The 22,179-nt window shown below is 44.5% G+C and overlaps 1 protein-coding gene across 1 annotated transcript in view; it reads left to right on the top strand.

Moving 5' to 3' along the window:
- Positions 1-22,179, top strand: part of POU6F2 (POU class 6 homeobox 2) — a 484,815-nt gene that overhangs the window by 320,885 nt on the left and 141,751 nt on the right. The window lies entirely within an intron of this gene.

The raw sequence follows: 22,179 nt of genomic DNA, 5'->3' as shown, positions 1-22,179 counted from the left end.
GCCCCTGGGACCTCCTGGCCAGTGCCTGCTGGCTGCGGTGCGAGTGGGTCCCACCACAAGGGGGCTGGCAGCATCAAGTGTAGGGATGGGAAAGGGGGGGCACCAAGAAGCCCCACATCTGCAGAGTTCCTGCAGTTCGTCCCCATGAAGACGTAGGGCTTGGGAGTGACCAAGTCAGTCTAGCACCCAGTGCTCTGTGTATAGCATCATCTGAAAGGCTTTCACTTTCTTTTTTTAAAGTTAATTTCCTTGAAAATGCTCAACACCACTAATTATGAGAGAGATGCAAATCAAAACTACAATGAGTTACCACCTCACACCGGTCAAAATGACCATCTTTAATAAGTCTAGAAATATCAAATGCTGGAGAAGATGTGGAGACAAGGGAATCCTCCTACACTGTTGTAGGAATGTAAATGGGTAGAACCACTATGGAAAACAGTATGGAGGCTCCTCAGAAAACTAAATATGGAACTACATATGACCCAGCAATCCCATGCCAGAGAAAATCGTAATTCAAAAAGATGCATGCATCCCTATGTTCATAGCAGCATTATTCACAATAGCCAAGACATGGAAACAACCTCAATGTCCATCGACAGTTGAATGGATTAAGAAGATGTGGTACATTTACACAATGGAATACTACTCAGCCATAAAAAGGAATGAAATACTGTAATTTGCAACAATATGGATTGCAACTAGAGATTCTCCTACTAAGTGATGTAAGTCAGAAAGAGAGAGACAAATACCATATGATATCACTTATATGTGGAATCTAACATATGGCACAGATAAACCGATCTAAAGAACAGAAATAGATCCACAGACTTGGAGAACAGACTTGTGGTTGCCAAGCGGGAGGAGGAGGGGGTGAGTTGGACGGGAGTTGGGGTTAATAGATGCAGACTGTTACATTTAGAATGGATAAGCAGTGAGATCCTTTGGTATAGCACAAAGAACTGTATCCAGTCTCCTGGGAAAGAACATGATGGAAAATAATATTAAACACGTGTGTGTGTGTGTGTGTGTGTGTGTGTGTGTGTGTGTGTGAGAGAGAGAGTCACCATGCTGTACAGCAGAAATTGACAGAACATTGTGAATCAACTGTAATAAAAAATTAAAAATTTTTTATTTCGTTGAAATTCAATTGATTTACAATGTTGTATTAATTTCTGCTCTAGAGCAAATTGGTTCCTTTACACAGAAATGTGTTCTTTTTTATATTCTTCTCCACTGTGGTTTCTTGCAGGATGAATACAGTTCTCTGGGCTCTGGAGCAGGACCTTGTTGTTTACCCACCTTACGTGTATGGTAGTTTGCACCTGCTAATCCCAAACTCCCAGTCCATCCCTCCCCTAGCTCGGCCACCACAGGTCTGTTCTCTATGTTGAAAGGCTTTCACTTTCTTCATCACCCTTCCAAGTTTAGATCCACATACTTTCCAAGTAAGTATTTCTTGGAAATACTGCTCCTCTTTGCTGTGGCTGAAGGAAGATAAAAGGTTGCAATTGACTTTCAGGGTAGAAAGTGATTTTATTAACTGTCTAATAATAAAAAAGAAAAACCTGAACTAATGTGGACCTGAGTCTTTTCAAATATCCATTCTCTGTTCAAGTTTTTTTCACTTGAAAAGCGGGGGCAAAGCCCATGCAAGCAGGGCCTGGGATTATGAAAGCTTCCGGGTGACGTGGGATTAATCTCGGTCTGAGTGGAGTGCCTCCCGAGGGAGGGGTTGGGGACTCACCTTCTTGGGATGAGCAAGATGCTCTATTCCAGAGCAGGGATTTCTCCTTCAATCCCTCTTCCTCTGCAGCAAGCCATCCTTTAGGCTAGAGGGAAGTAAGTGTCACCAAGATACTGTACCTGTGCTTGAGCGCATTACAGGGACAATAGCTCCTGGAGGCTCCCTGATGAAGTAACACGTAAAAGTGACTCTCAGCCAGCTGGCCCGAGAAACTGGCTGCCCACACGGCCGGCACTCTGAGGGTTTGTAAAAGACAGCACGTACCCAGAAAAAGCTTCTGTCCTTTCTAAAGTGAATTTCTCCTATAATATTCCAGATTTTCTTGGGAGCAGCAGTGCCTGGAACACAGCAGGCACTCAGTAAATATGTGTGACCTGAACAAATGAAGATGTATATACACAGTTCAGTTTTTGTACCATTGATATTTTTCAGGTTTAATAATTTATGATCAAAAGCAAAGAGATAATAAATCACCATGGGGATTTTTTTCACTTGCTTGTATTATGTTAGATAAAATAGTTCTCTTAGAGGCCTGATTATTTCATTTAATCGCACATTTGCAGGGAAACTAACTATTAGATTAGAACTGCCTGAAAAATTTGAAGCCAATAAAAGATTCCCCTGGTAGAAGTGGTTATTGGTTCAAGATAGTTCCAAATGTACAGATGAGCAAGCCTACCTCTTCCTCTGTGTGCACTTGAGCAAATTACCAAAGGTTGCTGGGGTCTCATTTCCCTTATTTCTCAGGGGTGAGGTTTGGTTTGATGAGTTCCAAGGATCCTGCCAGCTCTGATTCTTATGCGTTTGGCAGAATCCTGGCAGAAGAATCCTCAAATTAGAATTCACGCTTTCACTGTGAGTGCTCCTTAAAGATTTTCATCCTTCATTTTCCTTTTCTCATCAAACCCAACTCTCACACCCATAGGAACACTTTTCCTTCTTGGAATGTAGAGTGGGTTTTCTCTCTTTTCCTGCACAAATCCTATTGCTGTTCCATGGCTTCTACATACTTCCAAAGAAATAAACACATGCTCATAAATGTCGATGATTTGTAGACTCTCTTCATATGCCACCAAACTTTTAGATTTTTGAGATCAAGAAATATACCTGGTTGTTTGTGGCATTGAAAGTACCCAGCACAAGACTGGAATCTAGTAGAGACCAGAGCTACTCACGTATGGACGAGTCCCCTCTTGTGCCAGAAGCTTGTTGAAAAGTTGCCAGTCCCCCAACCCCTGGAGATCAACGTCATCAAAATCTCTGGAGGTGGAGCCCTGGAATCAGCATTTTAATAAGCATCCTTGGTGACCCCTCTGTACACTGCAGTTCCACAGCCTCTGCAGCACAGAGCTCAGAAATACGTGTCCACTACTGAATGAATACCGGAGAAAGGGAAACTTACCCTTTGCCCCAACAAAGATTCACAAGGGCGACATCAAGGAGAGAAGACACAGGGAAAAAAAATATCCTGCCCTTAAACCAGCAGTTATTAAGTATCCACTGCCAAGTACCCATTGGCACACTTAGGACAAGGCAGACCCAGGCTCTGTTCCTCTAAAGTTAGTGTAACCATACACTGAACAGGCACTTGTTCAACTTTTTGTTGACCCTCCTGTCCCTTAAAATTCACTGATCAGGGCTGGTTCCTCCCCTGCTCACAAATGACAACTCAAGGAAGTCTCCCAGCCTCTGTGGTCACTCCTAGGTGATGCAAACACTACCCTGCTTCAGTAAAAACAATGTACAGACCATGGTAACAGTCACAAGTCCAGTCTGATTTGCAGTTTCAGCTGCCTCACCTCCCACAGCCTCCTCTCTCGGTCACGTGGTGAGCAGAGAGCCTGTATTTGAGGAGAGGAGTCTGTCGGTTCCCTCTCTTTGTTCCCACCTCAGGTTTGGACACCTTCTCCTCTGACTGTCTTCAGTTTCTGTCCCCTTCAGAGGTGGGGAAAGCGGGCAGGTCTGACTGGCGCTCTGCCAGCTGGCCGCATGCTCATGGGGATGTACTCTCAGTTGACCCTTTTTCTGAGCATGACTTTTGGTTTTTTAGAGATCACCCAATCGCAGCCTCTCATACATAGATCCCCTGCTGGGAGCGATGCACCCCCTCTGTGTTCTCTGTGCTGGGATCTATCCACCCCTCCGAGGGCTCCCTCAGGCGGCATCTAAGATGGTCCAAGCCAGCGCTCTCTCATGCATGAGGCCCTCATCCGGCCCCAAGGAAATCCTCACTCAAACCGGAGGCACCGCCCCCTGGGGCCGCCATCTCTTGCTATAGCTTCCCCATTGGAGCAGGTAACAAGTCTGTCTCTCACTTTCTGCATTTTCCAAGTAAACACCTGACACAAGTTGATGTGTCCCCACTGCAAAGAGATAAGCAGGCTCTTTTTGTCACTCCATGGAAACCCCTCTTTCTTGAGATCAGGTGAAGGGGAAAAGAGCCCCTACTCTCTGGAGGGAGTTGGACTCATAGAACACCAATAGCTCTTCCCAAAATGCGATTTAAACTCGTATGCCTTTAAGGTGAATGGATTAAGAAGATGGGGTACATATACACAATGGAATACTACTCAGCCGTAAAAAATAAAATAATGCCATTTGCAGCAACATGGATGCAACTAGAGATGATCACCAAGGGAAATTAAGTCAGAAAGAGAAAGAGAAACACCACATGATATTTATATGTGGAACCTAAAATATGGCACAAATGAACCTATCTACAAAACAGACTCACAGACATAAAGAACAGACTCGTAGTTGCCAAAGGGGAAGGGGGAGGGAGTGGGATGGACTGGGAGTTTAGGGCTAATAGATGCAAATTATTATATTTCGAATGGACAAGCAATGAGGTCCTACAGTATAGCACAGGGAACTCTATCCAATCTCCTGGGTTAGACCGTGATGAAAAATAATGTTAAAAAAATAGTGTATGTGTATGTATATGTGTGTGAGAGAGAGAGGGGTGTGTGTGTGTGTGTGTGTGTGACTGAGTCACTTTTCTGTACAGCAGAAATTGGCACAACATTGTAAATCAACTATATTTTAATTTTTGAAAGCTTAGCATGAGTTAAAACCACAATAAATATTTGTGGCTAGAAAAAAACATATGCCTTTATAACATAGGTGAAGAGTTAAGAGGTATCCACTTAATTCTCAGACAACCTCTTTATAAAATCTGCACCTTGGTCCAGCAGGGCCCTGCAGAGTCTGATACCTGCCGCTGTAGGATCAGCTTAAGCCCCCATAACAGAATGAGACAGCAATAGAATATTTAAACATGATGTTAGGAGAAGCTCAGAGAGTAATTGAGCTCACTCAGAATGAATCTCCATGCGGCAGAGAAAGCTTTCAATTCTTCCCAACTGGGAGGCCCAAAGCACAGCCAGGAATTATCAAGACCTTACCCGAGAGAATAAAAACCGTCAAAGGGCCAGAGTTCCTTTAACCACCTGTGGCGCATCTTCCAGTCTTTGAATCTTTGTCTGCAGACCTACCTCTCCCCATCTGTGGACGCCATCAAGGGCCCCATATTTCCCAGAAAGCCAGTTGCCCTTCACCCTAAGCTGTAGCCTGATCCCCCAGCAGAAGTTCTTAGCCTTTGGATAGATATCTATGGATAGGGGTCTGAAATCCCCTAAAAAGTTAAGTCGAATTTACAAATATAAACATGTCTCTAGGAGAGGGGTATATATTTTTATCAACTTCTCAAGGAGTTTCATGATCAAAAAACCTTTGAGTCTCCGCATGGTCTCAACAGACACAATGCAACGTGCCTAACAAGTGTAGAAGAGACACATATGTACCATAACCAGGTACTTCTTTGCACCTACTATGTGCTAACTGAGGGCAGAAGAGACTACACAGAAAGATGAACTGGGTTCTGAAAGGAGACCGGGGTCATGGCAGAGCAGGATGGGGAGAAAGACCGTTTCAGGAAGCACATGACAGATGGGAGCAGAAGCACGGACACAGGAGAGCCAAGGGCGTGTAGCAGATGCCATGCAGGTTGTCCATTGGGCAAGGAGGGCACCCGTAGGAGAATGGCAGAGCCCACACCAGAAAGCGGGGGTGGGAAAGTCGTGAATGGTTTTAACATGAAGGGTAAAGACTTATACTTATTTTGGAGAAATGAAGGGAAATGGTGAAAATCATTGAATGAGAAGAAGTATTAATACATCACATTGTATCACGATTGGGCGTTTGCTTGTCTGTTTTCCCAGGTAGACCGTGAATGACCTTTGGGAAGGCAGAATCAGTCTAGTTCATGTTTATGCTTCCTGCACATCCCCCAGCATGGGGTAGATACGTAATAACTTCTAAAAGAGGGAAGATGGCCAGAAAAGAAGGAAGGAGGAGAGTGGGGGAGGACGAAGGAGGGGGGACAGGAGGGGAGAGGTGATTGCAGGAGGAGAGAGCTTGTCTTTGAAAGTAGACGCATCAGAAGAGAAAACAGGAGGTGGTCGCCCTGGTCCAGCACCAATGAGAGCGTTCCTGAGGGAGAGAGTAATGTATTTATGGGATGTTTTGTTGCCATAGAATTTGAGCGCTCATCTTCCTCTAGACAGCTTTTCTACACCTGCCTAGGATTTGTATGTAATGATTTCATTCATTGTAAGTAGGAGGCTCTGTAAGTGGTGTTTAACAGACACTGTTAGTGAATGTGGGCCCCCCCATCCTACACTTTCGCCCCGTTTCCGAGATGAACAGAGTAGGTGTTTGCCAGTGGCGAGTACAGCACAGCATGGAACCACAACCTGAGATCGTCACTGACCCAGGAGCCTCCCCATCGGCATTGCAACGCTTGTCATTGCCTGCCTTTCACATCCTGCTAGCCCAGACACACTAAGGACGTGACCTTCAACTCAAACCCTCTTAATCCATATGCTCTATGATGTTTCTCCACAGATGGGGTGAAATTTGGATCAGTCTGGGTTGTGATGACATTTTTTCCCTCTTCTAAGATTATGATTTAATCTGCCCATCTCAGACCCACCTGAAACACTTTTCTGTTTTTCCAGATAACCTTTCAGGGCATTCTAAGCTTGTCCTTTCCTCTATGACCACATCTTATAAAGGTTATTTCATGTTGGATTTCTATAGCACACCTTCAAATGTTGAATCTTTAAATGTTCATTCATTTCCTTTATGAACTTTCTAGTTCATAAACAAAATTATTCTACAGAATGTTAGGACATGGCTCCGGATGTGTCAGAATGGCTACTTTTGCCTGCATTAAAAGGAACATAGGAATTTGCCTTAGTTTTTTTATATACGTGCATATCCTCCTCCAAAGCTCATTGTGAAGATACTCACATCTTCAGAAATCACATAACTTGTATGTAGTTGCCTAAAAGCCGTGGCTCTTTTTAACCTCAAGAATTCTGCCATTATATCTCTCCTCGTGTGAGCCAAACCAGAGCGAGCATGTGACACAGTTAGGGTTAAAAGAGTAAGAGAAAATTAACAAGTGGCAAAGCAAACGACGGTTCCCTGCAATTGTCATTTCCGAATTACTCTGTGAACACCTGCTATACGCAGGTTGCTGAGACAAGGCAGGAAGTTGGGGTCGGGAGGAGAACTGAATAAAATACGGTTCCTTTCTGTAGGTAGATATTTGGTAAGCTGAAGCAACAAACTGCATATTATTCATTGTAGTACAGGGCACCCTGTGAATGTCCCGTTTCTGGAAGTGCAGAGCCCTACCTAGCAGGCCAACTGCTACTGAACTCTGGCTCCCATATGGGAAGGCGAGTTGCATGGCCACACCTTCTGGATTATTTTTAAGAGAAATGGACTATGCATATTTTATGTAGGCGCTCCTGATTTTTTAATCCTGTCAACCAGTTCAAACTTTCTAAAAGCCCTTTCTCTGTATGGGAGTGGGGCACCCGTCTTTATGTCCGTCCGTGTACTACCAGCTTCTACCTCTGAAATGAGGGTACTCAGAAGAGGTAAGGATGAGTCTGGAAGGGTGGGCTGGAGGCAGAGTGCAGCCAATTTATTCTCCAACACAGGCTGAAAAGCTATGGTTTCATTCTCTGATGAATGGCAATTATCCTACATTCGCTTTTTAGTTTTTTAATTAGTGATATAATCCCAGCTATGTTTTAGAAAATTAACTCTGGTGGCAGAGGGGCACTTGACACATGACCTGATAGTGTTTGTTGAATAAATGAATGAGAAAAAGAGGGTGCAGAGAAGGGAAGAGTTTAAGAGGCCAGTCAATAGGCCCTTTCAAACAATGGTCCAGACCAGGCCTAAGGAAGCTACACTCAGGAAGATGGAAATGGCAAGAAAGTAAGACACGCAGAAACAGACCGAGAGGCAGAGTGATGCCTTTGTGGAGATCGTTAATGCTGGTCACCAAATTTTTCCGACTCTCCCCCTCTCTGGGACTTGACAGTATGGTGCCTCCAGGCCCCCTTGCATTGTAGGGGTGCCGTGTGACGAGTGCTCCAGAGAGCTGTGAGAGAAAGTGACAGGGTTCATTCCCACCCGAAAAAGCCCTCTATCCTACTCAAATCATGTGCAACAGTCAAGCTAGTGACTGCCCCAAGTCAAGCTAGTGACTACACTAAGCTAAGACTCCCTGTCAACTTACGATGGCACGAAACTTTGTTGGACTAAGCCAGTGCTGCTGGGGGCTGCTTGTTACTGCAATATAACTAACCGATACTGACTGATAAACTAAAAAGAAAGTCATTTGAATTCCTATAGCAAGCTCAACTCAACCAGCCTGGCAAAAATCCATGAGGCATTGGCAGAAACGCTTCTACCCACATAAGTGATATAACCACATTACGGTCTAACCCAATTGATATTCCAGCATCTATTGCTTTTTATGAAGTTTCCCAGGATTCTTTTTTTTTTTTTTTTACCCAGGACTCTTTTCTTCCAGTAGTGTTATCATTAGTGTAATTAATGATTTCACTAAAACTGTATGTTGTCTTCTTGTTTAACTTACATGAACACCTAAAATAAACTATGTAAAGTGAATGACTCATTTGCACATCAGTACAACATAACCAAATTACCCATACAGTGTATTAATTATCCTACTAAAGAATTCTACTGGTAGCGACGGAAAGAGAAAATAAGACTGAGGAGGGGAATGATGTTTATGATGTAATGAGGAAATTTAAATAGCAAATATTTTGCTACCCAAAGTCAGTTGTTACAGGTTTCTTTCCTATGAATCTAGAATAGAATTGCAAATCTGACAAGAGTATGTTTTTTATTTCTGTGTCTCCAAATATTAAAATAGATGTAGCTTCAGGAAACTTTTATAATTTATTGTGCAGGCCAAGGAAAGCTAGGACACATATGGTCCTAGAATCATATCTGAGTTTAGATTTCTTCACTTGTAAAGCGGGGAGATATGCGTGCCATCTCCTCTTCTCAGAAAATCAGAAAGAATCAAGAAAGTATGATCTAGAAAGCTTTCGGCAACCCAGAAGTTGTTGTATAGGGACAAAACTGAACTGCCTGCTTATGGAATTTAAAGTTCAGCCCATATCAGGAAGATTTGTGGTGGTCTGGGGGAATTTAAAACGAAGAGAACATAGTCAGATTCTTAAAAGGAAATGTCTTGCAGTGCAGCCTATGTCCACAGGCTTCTGGGGAAATCAGCCACCGTATCTTTGTCACTTAACTTTTTTTAATCTCAACTGACAGATCACTGGAGAATAACTGTAGGGAATAATCCCCACGCTGGCAGAGGGGATGGATTAAATCAACCATGAGAATAAGCACTGGCCCATGTGCCTATAGCCTAAAAGAAATCTGAGCGAACACAGTGCTGTGTTTAAACCAGGCGCCGTATCCATCGAACTCCCTGTAACATTTTCTCCTGCAAATGTCCATTTGAAGGGAAAGGCAAATGCTGATGCGCTGAAAGCCAGGGTATATTTTGTTCACCTGCTAAGCTTAAAAAATTGTGCCATTAATAATAATAATGTAATAATATAAATATTATTTATAATATTTAAATATAAAAGAATAAGCATTTTAAATGATGCTATTAGTTTATCAGCATATAAAGGAATATAAAATGAGCATGTCTCCCTTATCCATCATTTCATTTTCAGTGAATACAGTTTCACTTCTACCCTAATAATGTTTAAATATCCCGGGAAAAACCATGCTCAGTAAATGGTAGCTATAATTTTAAACCTTTTAACCTCGAGTTAAAAGGGGGGTTGGCCCTCTGAGAAGGGGTCATCAAGGTTGTAAATAACTGGTTTTCACATTTAAGGAGGAGAAATAATGGGATTGAATGTTACACAAGTGCTTCTTTGAGCTGCCTTCTAATTCACCCAAATGCATCTTCTGTCATTAAACCAGTGCGGCGTTCAGAAGGGAGGGCTGTGCTCTTCATCTCAGACTCTAAAAACTAAGCAAACAAAACCGCCTTGACCATCCACCTAGAGGAGAAGGAGCAGAGCACAGAGAACTGACACACCCAAGCAGCACCTTGTTTCAGCCAGATTCTTTACCAAGCCTCCACCAAACTCCGTGAGAGAAGGAAACCAGTTAGGATTCTCTGATGAATAAATTTGGTCTCATCTGTGGAGCAAATGGATTTCAAATCAAGAGTGAATGTTTCCGTACACAGTCTATGATTCCCTGCAGGTCACGGAAAAAATCAATCAAGCAAAATCAAGGAACATGTAGAATCTATCCAGTGGAATTTAGTCAAAATGCACACTCAAAACCCTGCAAGTTCTAATTTGATATGGTGTTACCACCTGAAGAAGACTTGAAAATCTGATGGCAGTGCACAGGAGGGGGGTATTTAAATCTTTTTTCTGAAGAAAAGTTTTATTTTTTATATTTGTTGGTCTGTTTATTTATTTATTTTTAGGGCTGCACCTGCAGCATATGGAAGTTCCCAGTCTAGGAGTCGAATCAGAGCTGTATGTGCCAGCCTACACCACAGCCACAGCAACACCAGATCCTTAACCCACTGAGCAAGGCCAGGGATCAGACCCACATCCTCATGGATGCTGGTCAGGTTCATAACCTGCTGAGCCGCAACGAGGATTCCTTATTTTTAAAAGTTTTGTATTGCTGGAGCTACGTTTTCCTTGCTCGTGCCGTGCGCTCCTTTGAGGAGAGGATACGCATATGCCAGGTTCCTCAGAGCTAAAAATCTGTAACAGGGATGCTTTCCCAGTGCTTGGGGAGGGTTCTGCTAGCCCCAGGCTGTCCTGGCCAGTCATAGCAAGTTCCAGCTCTGAGTTCCCATCTTTGAACCTTTCAAAAGTACTTTTTGTATTTCTTTCTCCTTTCCTATTAGACTGCCTGAAAGGCGTGGCCTTCAAGGAAATGGAATTTTGGGGGAAATTCATATGCACATACTCTCAACAACTTTAAAAGTACATTTTTAATCAGCCAAAGATGTTCATTATACTCTTTTAAAATTTCTCTTCAGCATGAATTAACCAGTTTTACACTGGGTGAGCTTGGTTATAGATGAATCCATGCGGTCTTATCAGGGGCAAACTTGAGAATTTCATTACATTGAAAATAGCACATTATTCCTCCAGAGACCCTGATAGCTAACGTATATATCATATATATAAATGTATGTAAGTGTGTATATAATACATTCTACATGTGACATAGGCGTGTGTGTACCTTGCATACATGTACTTTGTCTGCATCATACATATGTACGTTGTGTTACATACATGCTGCAAATATGTACATTATCCATATATGTCCATCCTTCACGGTACAATGTCTGTCTGTGTACCTCATATATACACTGTGGGGGGGGGTGTGAGTTGCCTCTACACTGTGTATATACATGTATCTGTAATCCTCCATCTATAAAACGGTCGTGTCTGACTACATCAGACAGATACACCCTCAGGTTACTCCTGAATGGGTCCCTCGTAATATTAGTTCCACACTCTTGCATAAATTTGGGTCCAAAAAAGCAAGATAATGGCGTTCCAAAGTCAAATTCGTTTGGTCCGTGTTAGATGAAAAATGTTAATCAGGGAGTTCCCTTCGTGGCGCAGTGGTTAACAAATCCGACTAGGAACCATGAGGTTGCGGGTTCGGTCCCTGCCCTTGCTCAGTGGGTTAAGGATCCAGCGTTGCTGTGGCTCTGGCGTAGACCGGTGGCTACAGCTCCGATTCGACCCCTAGTCTGGGAATCTCCATATGCCGCGGAAGCGGCCCAAGAAATAGCAAGAAAAAAAAAATGTTAATCAGGTTTCTTTAATGCTGACGTTCTAAGTCATTAATAGTCTCATGCTAACCGTGGATTTCCAAAACTAGGGGACAGCATGTCAAGTCTCATCACCCATTTGAACATGGTGCGTCTTCCAGTCGTGGGACGTATCTGGGGACTAGCAGCCCGTGGATTGATCTCTGGGAACAGCGCTCAGACTATCAGGAACAAATGTCTGTTGTGGACTTTTCCAAAAAAGTTTCATGCCACAGTGTCACCGGCAAAGCCCGAGGCAAATCCACTCCCACCCAGGGTCTAGATCTCCGTGTAAGGAGCTCAAGAAACTCAGTCCAAACAATGTCCCGGGACAGACTGAATGTCACAGTGTCTCAGCGAGGCTCCTTTCCACGCTCAGAATTAGGTCCCCAAGGCAATCACGTTGCATTCCTGCTCTCGGGCCTTAGAGATTTACTTCTGTGTCTCTAAAAACTTTCCATTGACCTCTGACTTTTGATGTATTAGCTTTCTGCATCACTCGTTCATTTCTGCTACAGCGCATTTGGATTGCGCTCACTTAGAGCCTCTCCCGCTTTGTCCTCCTCCCCTCTCTTCATAGGAGCACAGAGAGCTATCTTCAGTTAACTGTGCAACTTTAAATAGCGCATTTAAATCCCCATTTGTTCTGTCCACTACAGAGGTGTTTCCTCATTCCCCACTCCGTGCTCTGGTCCTTATTCCCCTCTTCCCTCCCACCAAGCTCTCACGTCTGCATTGTCATGTACGTGTGTGATGATAGCATTTGTGTTCTCATTAAATCCTTCCTGCCTTGTTTACAGGTTGTTTCAAAAACTGAAATCCAGGAAACACTCTTAACCTTAATATAGCAACCTAATTATTTTCTGCAGAGCCAAAACTATACTGTGGTCAGAGGTCTTTCTCAGTTTGGTTTTTAGTGCCTCTCAAAGAAAATACTCAACTAGCTTATCCTTTCATGTTCTACCAAACATCAAAATTATGCCACATCTTGCACAACTGGGTCATGTTTGTCTCTTTTATTATTTTTTGAAAATTATTTTTATTAAATTATAGTTAATTTACACTGTTGTATCCATTCTTCTGTATAGCATAGTGACCCAGTCATGCATATATATATACATTCTTCTTAAAAAATTTTTTTCATTACAGTTGATTTACTATGTTCTGTCAATTTCTGCCGTTATCAAAGTGACCCAGTTATATACATTCTTTTCTCATGCTGTCTTCCATCATGTTCTGTCCCAAGAGACCGGATATAGTTCCCTGTGCTGTGCAGTAGGATCTCATAGCTTATCTATTCTAAATGTAATAGTTTGTATCTACCAACCCCAAACTCCCCATCCATCCCACTCTCTCTTTCCTCCCCCTTGGCAACCCCAAGTCTGTTCTCCATGTCTGTGAGTCTGTTTCTGCTCATTTGTGCTATATTTTAGAGTGTTTCTTATTAAAGTATATATTTCTTTCTTCTATTGTTTATTTTGCCTGAAGTGTCTTATTGTCCATCCTTTTTTGAATTATGAGAAGAAATGTATACCCTCTGTGGGAGTGGCTACCATCGTCTAGCTTCTTACCTTTTCTGTAGTATTGGATCCAGTCCATTTTTCTTCTTGGAGCTCAAGAACTTCTTCTAATTTGGAACAGCTGCATCATTTCTAGATTATGGCTTTCCCAGACAGCCTTTGTTTTCTCTGAAGTGTCTAGTTTCCTTTTTTTTTCTTCTTCTTTTTTTTTTTTTCATAGTCTCAAACTCTTCCAAAAGCACACACATTTTATCACATCTGTGGAATCATCCTTTATTCTGGACGTGTTTCACTGGAACACTTCCTTAATGCTGCAGCCTGGCCCGGCTACTTCTCTGAACTCCCAGACAGCTGCTCCTTTGTATTCTTTTGAGGGACACCCACTGATTCCTAGATCCTAAACCTTCCTCTTCCTTGGTTCATCACCTTATTTTGCTGAGGCATCTATTCAGCTTCCTAAGAAAAAGTATGATGATGAGCTAAGTCCCGGAAGTTCCCATTGTGGCTCCCCAGTAACAAGCCTGACTAGAGTCCATAAGGACGTGGGTTTGATCCCTGGCCTCACTCGTTGGGTTAAGGATCCAGCATTGCCATGAGCTGGGGTGTACGTCATAGATGTGGCTCGGATCTGGCATTGCTGTGGCTCTGGTGTAGGCTGGCAGCTACAGCTCCAATTTGAGCCCTAGCCCAGGAACTTCCATATGCTGCGGGTGAGACTCTAAAAAGCAAAAAATATATATGTGTGTGTGTGTGTGTGTGTGTGTGTATACACACATATATATATACATTAAGTCCTGGTAAGTCCCAAAATAGGCCTCTTCTTCCACTCTTGCTGTTGACAGGGAGTTTTGCCAACAATAAAATTCTTGGCTGGAGATCATTTTCTTTCAGAACTTGAAGGCCGTTGCTCCAGTGATTATAGCTTTTTATTGTTTAGCTTATGAGACGTATGGTGCCAATTTGATTTATGTTTCTTGTGGACTTTCTATTTGTCTCTCTGAAATCTTTTTTTTTTTTTAGGGTTTATCTTTGGTGTTCTGCCGTTGCGTAAGGGAACTCTCAGTATCCCCGGGCGGAGGCGGGGGGGGGGGTGCTTTCCTTTCACCTTGGTTGGTGCTCAGTAGAACCTGGATGGACTTCTGGGGGCTTGGAGGAGGGATTGAGGGCTCAGGGCATTGGAGGGAGACTGTGAACTGACTGGTTTTCTCAGAGTTAGAAGGACTTTGGTGTGCCACAGCCACACTGGAAATCTTAATTCCTCCCCACTTCTTCAGTTTCTTTAGAGGAGAGCCTTTCCACTCTTTTTCTGGGTGCCTAGGCCATTCTGCAGGCAGAGATGTTGGGAGGTCAGCTGTTCCAGAGAAAGGCCTCAGCAAACCCCTCTGGGAATTCAGGGGGAACTTGCCACCTCTGAGTTCTCAGTCTCTCTGACACATCGCTGGACAGGTGCAGCTCCCCTCGGGAAGGGCCTTGCCACCACTTGATCCTTGGGTTTACGGTGGGAGCGTGTCCTTTCACGTTCCATCTTCCAGATTTAGTGGGGCATCTCAGAGCTAACATGTCTCAGACACTCTAGACAAGGTACTCCCCCAAATGCCAGCAAAGGCAGTAAGCAGTGTTGAATGGCTCTACCAGCTAAAAGAAGGTGCTAAAGCATTCTGGAAGATTCCCAAGTGTCTGTTTTCTGGTCTTTCCAATCAGTGACTTTATTTTGATAGTTTTTGCTAAGAGAAGAGCAGACTCACTTTCTGAAAAGAAATAATCTCAAAGTTATGAAGATTGAGAAACAAGCTGCTCAGGTTAAAGGCCATAGGAAGAGCCTTCTCCTCCTGGATGGGCTGCTAGGAGCCCCAAGGCCAGTGGCTCCTGATCCCCAAAGGGGTGCTTTAGAATGCAGACTTTGTCCTATGCTCTGGCATACACTTGTCTAACAAGCTCCCCAGGTGATTCTGGTCCATAATTTAAGCTAGAGTTGGTGAAAACAACTGACCTAAGAAGGAAGCTTGTGTGGTTCAGGCGATGTATGGAAATTTGTGGAGATATCTTCACTGGAAGAATTTCGCTCTTTGTTTTTCCCTGACATCTCAAGAAATACTCAGATCTCTGCCTTACACACCAAAGAAGCAAATGACAGATTAAAGATATGTATATACAACCTTTGAGGCAGAACTGACTTTATTTGGGGGCATCGGCATGGTTGCCAAAAATAATGGTGAATTTTTCAGAAAGTCTTCACCTCCTGCACTTTTTCAAAATCCCAAGTCCCCAACACACGCTTTCTCTCTCCTTTGCAAAACGTCTGTGCAGGCCAGGGATGCTCTTAATGAGGGTACCAAGGCGAGTTCATGACCTTCATCCTTGCCTCGGCCACCTTACAGGTTTTCACTTGGGAGGTTTGGGGAGGGGGGAAGACGTCTCATTTTGCCAACTCAGATTCTTCTAGCTGGGTTGTTCTAGATTCCTTTTTTCCTTCTTGTTCTAGGGATTTCAGTAGGCAACAAACGTGAGCAGTCAATAGAGGTAGGGAGGCCAAGGCCGTATCCATCAGGGAGCATGGGTTTCCCTTTCAGTGGCCCAGGAGCCCACCGATTTACAAGACTGGGGTTGACCCGGGAGTCACTGTCCCAGTGAAGGGACAAGCCTATACGGAGAGCTCTTAGATGCCATCTGACAATAGAAATGACACAGCCCAGAGTGCTACGGACTAAGCTGAGGCCCCACTCCGTTACTTTCCTTAAAATGTCACCACTCTGGGCACAGTGTTGCTGCTGCCCAGTGTCTGTCTGTAGAGGAAACATTCTCTCACCATCAGGGCAAACTTGTGACACGAATAAAGTGCACGGTGGCCCTTCCCCACCTCCCAGCCTCGGGCCTCTCACACCCCTTCCGTCGATCACGTGTCCCTGCTCTTCTAATGACTCCTGGCTCACACTCAAATCAGCATCTTTATCCTCCAAGGGCTCATGTACATTTCATATCAGCAGGCTCCCAAAACATTGTGCCTGCAGCAGGGCAGAGGTTCAACTCTACAAGGGACAAGGTGAACAAGATACACTCTCCCAGGAGCTGAGTGATTCATCACCGAGCGGACACCTTCAAATGAGCCTCCCTTAGCCAGGTACCTGTGCCACCTCTTCCCAAGGGCAGGGGCGTGGAGAGCAGCCCTCTGCGAGTGGGTAGTTATCTTTGTTCCAACCCTCAGGAGGAACTAGGTTGCCCCTGATTGGTTATGGCAAGAAGCGTTGCCGAGTGGCAGACCCAAGACCACTCATGCGGGATGGTCACTAGCCTTTCTGAGCCCAAGTTCGATATGCTTATAACATGGCAGTGATATCACCTATCCATACGGTTGTCCTAAAACGTTCATTCTTCCTTATTAAATGAAAGTGCTTTCTAAATTGTGAAGCCCTGTCTTATTTTGAACCCTAACTGCCATCCCTGTTCACGTGCCCAGAGTCCAGTTTCAGCAACATTTCTTTTTTTTCTTTTGTTTTGTTTTGTTTTCAGGGCCACACCTGTGGCATATGGAGGTTCCCAGGCTAGGGGTCAAATCAGAGCTGCTGTTGCCAGTGTACACCAGAGCCACAGCAACACCAGATCCAAGCTTTGTCTTCGACCTACACCACAGCTCACCGAAAGGCCAGATCCTTAACTCACTGAGGGGGGCCAGGGATCGAACCCACATCCTCATGGATACTAGTCGGGTTCATAACCCCTGAACCACAACGGGAACTTCTGCAGCAGCATTTCTAAAGGGGTGTCTAGGAGTGGGTCCACGGTCCGCGCTGACAGCAATCCATTGCTCTCACGCCAGGCCTGTGTCTCCTCATCTCCAGCAGACACAGCATTTTCCTCCCTGTGCTTCCGGCATCGGGGCCCTGGCCATGGCTCCCTCTGCTGTGCCAGGCACAGCCCTGGCCCTGGAGACTACATAGCCCTGCAGAGCAGAGAAGGAGGATTCTCTTCCCTCGTGGTGTAGTTTGTCTCCAGAGTGTGCATCTGGAAAACAACTGTTCCCTATTAATATTCTTATTAGAGTAAAATACACACTGGCTAAAACTGGCCATTTTGACCATCTTGAAGGGTACAATTCAGGGGCATTAAGTACATGCAGAATGTTGCCCAGCCCTCTCACCGCTGTCTAGTTCTAGCACGTTTTCATCCCCCACCCGCCGCAAGGAACCCGTGAGCAGTTGTTCTCTCGTCTTCCTCCCTCAGCCTCTGACCACCACTCATCTGCTGTCTGTCTCTGTGGTTTCGCCTATTCTGCTCATCCCATGTAAGTGGAAGTATACCGTGTGTGGTCTCTGGCGTCTGGCTTCTTGCACTTGGCAGCAAGTTCAAGGTTGCCCTTGGTGCTCTTTCCCTCCCTCTCCCCGGCTCGCCCCAGGGGACTGGGCTAAGGATGGTGAGCGTCAAACTCTTCGCAGGGTTCCCGGTCCCTTTCCGAGATACACCCCATCCGCTTCCTTCCTCCTTAGCACAGGTCCTCCCCAGTTGGTGAATGGACTGCTGGGAGGCAACTTCAGCCCCAAGCCGGTCCAGAGCTTGTGCTTCTTCCCTGCAGACTCTCAGACCCACGCCTCCAGTTTGCCAACCATGCTCACAGATCCTTGAACGTGGAAAGTCCCAGAAAATGCCAAAGCGGAGCCCCCAGCTAGAGTGATTATAATAGTCCGATGCTGTGCTTTGTGTTAACACAGGTGAGAGCCTGTTGCTAAGAATCACACTCCCTTTAGCGCTGGAGTCCCATTGGGCTTTCTGTGGATCCCAAGGTGTTTCAGTACCTTTGCTAATAAGTACAAGACACACGTACATTTCTCCAGACTCGTTCATGAGCTTGCTCTTCACATGCAGGTACAGAGGATGTGTTCACTTTTCACATCTCCGCCTCGGAAGCAATTTTATGTAAAAGCCATCCACCATATTTCTGATACCCCTGTGGTGTGGCTCCACTTGTGTGTGTGCTTTCCTGAGAACACTTTGAACAAAGACTACAAAGAAGAGCCCTTTTTCCTAATTTACAGTTAATATAGAGAAACAACAAATGGAGAAACGCAAGCTTCCTGACTACTCCTTTATCATATTAAATTATTTATTTGGAAAGTTCCAACCCACTGGTTTTGCCATGGTCCTTTCATCTCTCTAGGAAATTCAAAGTTTGGTGAAATTTTATTGTGTCGTTCTTTTTCAAAAGTCCAAGTTTTTAAAAGTTCAAACACCCTAATGTAAATTTCTGTGCATCTCTTTAAGTTCTTTGGGACCTGCTGTTACTGGAATTAAATTTTACATTCAGCACTGGCCCATGGAGTGTGTAATAACCAGACATAGAGGAACTGATCATAAAACCATATGAATACCTTGGAAGAAAGTAAAATGTTTAACTTTCTATGCACAGGGTCAAAGCTGTAGCCCAACAATCATCATTTCATCAGCAAACATTCTCAGTAGATCAAACATGTCCTTGAACCTTCCTAACTTGTGTTCATGTCTCGGTATGTGTATAAGGAACATTTGGAGGCTTCATGCTTTAGCATTTTTCACTTTTGTTTTCATGTGATTGTGGAGGTGCCTTTGGCATTTTTTTAAGACTAGAGTTACATTCTCGTACCACGCCCTTGAGCTTTTCTTTGAATCCAGTACACACCTGAACATTTTTTATTGCCCGTCATTTCTTGCCTGCAGATGCCAAATTAGTTTATGTCACTCAAAGAGCTTTAGTGGAGGTTAATGCCTTTCCAGGCAAAATGCAGGTTACCGGAAAGACAGAGCCAAGCAATGGGAACTCACCAACGTAAAGGAACGAAGGCACATTTGGGGCCACATCTCATGAGAAGGTTAGGGTCTGCTGCACCTGCCCATCTGCCAGTATCTATCTGCCAATATGTCCCTGTCTTTCCTGTTTTCAGATGCTGATTTAGATAAATGCTTTTCTAACCAAAATGAAACAGGATGGTATTTAAGTCAACCATGAAAATAAGCTCAGACACCTGTGCCCCACCACCACCACCTGGAGAAATCAGGACCGGCTTGATCTGAATCAGGCAGGAGGCCAGGTGCAATCAGGTTCCACCAAAAGGAGAGACTGAACTTCGCTCCCCCAGGACCCTCCAGACTGCAGAAGATTCTGGGAGGCCAGAATTGAGCTGGGCTCCCAGCTCTTCAATAAAGTGGGATTCTGTACAATAGGAGCAGGGAGAGGGGAAAATGGCAAAACCTAATCATTCTCTTCAAGCTCCAATAGGAGTTCCCGTTGTGGCTCAGCAGTAATGAACCCGACCAGTATCCGTAAGGATGCAAGTTCGATCTCTGGCCCCGCTCAGTGGGTTAAGGATCCGGTGTTACCATGAGCTGTGGTGTAGGTCATAGAGGAGGCTTGGATCATGCGTTGCTGGGGCTGTGGTGTATGCTGGTACTGCAGCTCTGATTCAACCCCTAGCCTCTAGGAACTTCCATATGCTGCAAATGCGGCCCTAAAAAGCAAAGCAAAGAGAGAGAAAAAGAAAAAAAAAAAAGCTCCTATAAAGGGTATTTCTTTATGGACTTTATTTTTAGAGCAGCTTTAGGTATGCAGCAAAATTGAGCAGCAAGGTCAAAGCATTCTCTTGACTGGGTATGTTGCAGTCCCCTCTCACACAGCATCTCTACCTGTAGAGTCCCAGAGCACTACGGATTGACACGCAAGGCAGGACACACACTGGACAGCACCTTCGAACGGGCCCAGAGTCATTCAGAGACCCGGTGAGGACTTGCCATCCCCACTGGTCCAACATGGAAGCCCACATGGACCTGACCGCACAGAAGAGGTCCTCGGCGCCCCTGGGGTCCGTCAAAGTGTCATTTCTTCAGTACAGCTATGCCTTGCTCTAAACAAAGTTGATTATATACTTAAAACCTGACTTATACCAAGTGTGAATTGAGGGGTGATCCATCTTCCTACCACTTTCAAAGACAAGCTCCCACCTTCTCCAAGGTCAAAAGTCATCAAGACTGCCCGGAGCCTCTGTTCCAGGCAGTCCACTATCCATAGTGTCCTTCAGAAACATCCCTAAGCCGGGCTGTCCCCGGGTCTCTAAGCCATGCTGTCCCCGGGTCTCTAAGCCATGCTGTCTCCGGGTCTCTAAGCCATGCTGTCCCCGGGTCTCTAAGCCGTGCCGTCCCCGGGTCTCTAAGCCATGCTGTCATTCGGGAGCCTGAAATATCCTCTCTTCTTTCCAAATACAGAGCTCGCTCTCTAGAGAGCTCTCTGTCGTCGTTCCGCCTGCTTCATGCACACTGCCGTGGCATCTCTAGCCTCTCCTCCTTCTCCTGGACCTTTGGGTCAGTTTCCACACCATTGCTCATTTAGGCAAGTAACGGATGTGTATCAAGCATGTACCATTGGCAGAGCTCTGTAACAGGCACCCCAAACCTGGTTATTTCTTATGACTTAATCTTATCTCCACAAATAGACTATAAACACCTTAAAGGCAAGACTATGTCACCTCGCTAAATCCTAACATTACCACACACGGCGGGTTCAATACCTTTTACAAAATGATTCTTAGCTTACCAAAATAATCACTGGTTATTAAAAATAAACATGCCACAGGAATATATTGTACCACACAGGGAATAGAGCAAATATTTTATAACTAAATGGAGCATAACCTTAAAAATTACACATCACTCTATTTTACACCTACAACTTACTGCTGTACCGCAGGTTTTAAAAAGTTAAGGAGTTCTCTTGTGGTGCAGCAGGCTAAGGATCCAACGTTGTCATAGCAGCAGCTGCTGCTGGGGCGCAGGTTGGATCCCTGGCCTGGGAACTTATACATGCCATGGGTGCAAAAAAAAAAAATTTTTTTTAATAAAAAATAATTTTTTAAATTTGAAAACAGTTACCAATTGATTTCCTTACAGAGAAAGTTCTCAGATGTGCTCAACATATGGTTCCACAAACATATGTTTTTAAGAACGTCTTTGTTGTATGAAGGTGGGTGTATGATATGCACTTTCAGAACCACTAGATTTTTTTTTAGGGAGCATTTTTTTTCTTTTTTATAGCCACACCCCTAGCATATGGAAGTTCCCGGGACAGGGATTAGAAGGAGCATTTTTTTAAAATGGGGACTTTCGTGTTGCAAACAGGAGTCACTACCTTTGGAAAGCATGACTAATTCCAGGGAGAGGAGGTGGGGATAACACTGCAGCCAAGGCCATTGGGTTCTCACCATTTTATTTATTTGCAGGCTTACGAGAAAGCTTTGAGACTGACCGTCAGGCAAAGAAGGAAGTGAGCTTGCAGCAGAAATTTTCTCTAGCTCGTTCTTTGGCCAGACTGTGACCCTGCTGCAGCAATCATTCAGAGCTAGATGGGCATACAAGAACAAATTTAGTGAGCTCTGTGTTAAGCCAGCTTATCCCACCACCGCTTCGTCTTCATAGAACAAGGAAATCTGGAAAGGCGATTTCATCCTCTCAGGTCCGGGCCTGTCCTTCAGGGTCCATTGGGTCTAGTCACCACGGTAAACCATTCCCAGTGGCCGACTAGAACCCTTCCGGTCGAGGGGTTGCTTGTCCCTCCGGTGAGCAGGCAAAAAATTCAGGCTCAAGCTTTTGATTCTGCAAAACTGAGAAGCCTATACTATCTTTACATTAAAAAACAAACAAACTAGAAACTGGAAACTCACATGTCTAAGCAGGTTGGC

Source organism: Phacochoerus africanus, chromosome 16, assembly GCF_016906955.1.
Source record: "Phacochoerus africanus isolate WHEZ1 chromosome 16, ROS_Pafr_v1, whole genome shotgun sequence".
NCBI lineage: Eukaryota > Metazoa > Chordata > Mammalia > Artiodactyla > Suidae > Phacochoerus > Phacochoerus africanus.
The sequence above is the reverse complement of the archived record's forward strand: the minus strand, read 5'-3'. Positions and strand labels throughout refer to the sequence as shown.